Below are 1522 nucleotides of genomic sequence, written 5' to 3'. Positions count from 1 at the left end.
CCAAAGCTTCACGAAACGAACTCGGGACAAAATCCTTTGCAACAAAATACAAAACAGTTGCTTAAAATTCCTTGGGTGTCAAAAAAAAGCTATTTCTTGACCAACCAAAAGCGAATCTTTCGGATGTCCAAAAAAAGGTTTCCTGTGGCCTCCAAAAAGTTAATCCATTGGCCACTTGCAGGAAACCCAAAATCATGGCCTCGCGTGGTCCAGAGTCCAAGTGGCCCACAAAAGGAGCTCAGTCGGCCAGCGTGAGGCCTCTTGTGGCCACTGCCGGACCTCGGGAGGGCCAGGGGGGGCGTCCGGCGTGGGTGTGAGGGGGGAGGCGACGCCCCTCCTAGCACAATAACACAGAGTGAGAGGGAGGAACACTTGCTGGGCGAAGAGGAGCTGGAGGCGCGGCGACGGGGGGCTGGGGCCGCGGCGCCTCAAAGGGGTGGGGGGAGGGGAACACTCCAGCACCACTCAGACTCCAGGCAACACTTACGCAGCTCTTGGGAAACACTTGCCGTGGTACACTTAGAGAACTGATCGTAACACTGACTGACTGCCGGGCCACACTCTCACAATCCCCTGCCGGCTCGCTCTCCCTGCTCTCTCTCTCCCACTCTCTCTCTCTCGTCCCCGTGGAGACAAGGGATTGCGGCTGGCTGCTGATCCTGTACACACCGTAATCACAGGTGGCGGCCGGTGTTCAGCCGTGAGGGGAGTAAGCCTTCTCGGGGGATCGGACTGGGCAGCGGGGCGACTAGCTCTTCGGGGGCCCGGCGTGCCTGCACACACGTAAATGGTGGCCCAGCAGCCCTCGCCACCAGATACCTGCAGCCCGCCGGCCCTGCTGACCCGACCAACCACCAGATCAACACACACACGCTCTTTGCCGGCCACACGAGGCCCTCACACAACCAAGGACTGCATCAATCCCTGAAAGACCTCAAGACGAGAAGGATGAATGATGCCTGGATCTGATTGTGGGTCTTTGGAGGTTATGGTTGTGGATTGTGGTAGTGTTGTTGGTGGTGTGTGGTGGCTGTCCCCCGCCCCCCCTTAACGCCAAAATGGGAGCGGCCCGAAGGTTATTTTGAGCCACGGCTCCCACCGCCACCGACACCAAGTATTTGTAAACACGGCTTCAGCCCTGCCCAGCCCAGCATTGCCAGCCCAGAGAAGCCAGCCTAGACCAGCCTGCATCCTCTTCCAAGCCCGACCCAGCCCTTCAATCCTCGGCACTCAGGGTTCAAAGGATAATGATGATGGCAGTGATGATAATGATGACTCCGCGGTTATGATTCTATAATAAGTAATGATAATGCATCCTCTCCCTATCCCGACCCCAGCCTTTCAGCCCTCGACACTCTCGCTTTAAAAGATAATGATGATGGCAGCGAGTGTAATGATGGCAGGGTGATGTCGACGGTTGTAACTGTATTATTATAGGTAATGATAATGCTTTGCTGGCGTAGATGGGTTGTTGTTATTCATATTCCTTTCAATGTTAATACTATTGTTAGTAATATCATCA

At 55.1% G+C, this 1522-nt stretch overlaps 1 protein-coding gene across 1 annotated transcript in view; it reads right to left on the bottom strand.

Annotated features, from left to right (window-relative positions):
• Positions 1 to 1233, bottom strand: part of LOC126983825 (twitchin-like) — a 194813-nt gene extending 193580 nt beyond the window's left edge. Inside the window, exon 1 of the mRNA XM_050836955.1 lies at positions 670 to 1233. The gene's annotated coding sequence lies outside the window, so the exon portion shown is untranslated. The remainder of the gene's footprint in view (positions 1 to 669) is intronic.
• Positions 1234 to 1522: the final 289 nt, after the last annotated feature.

The sequence above is a fragment of the Eriocheir sinensis genome, chromosome 55 (assembly GCF_024679095.1).
Source record: "Eriocheir sinensis breed Jianghai 21 chromosome 55, ASM2467909v1, whole genome shotgun sequence".
Classification (NCBI taxonomy): Eukaryota; Metazoa; Arthropoda; class Malacostraca; order Decapoda; family Varunidae; genus Eriocheir; species Eriocheir sinensis.
This window is presented reverse-complemented; position numbering and strand designations above follow the sequence as displayed.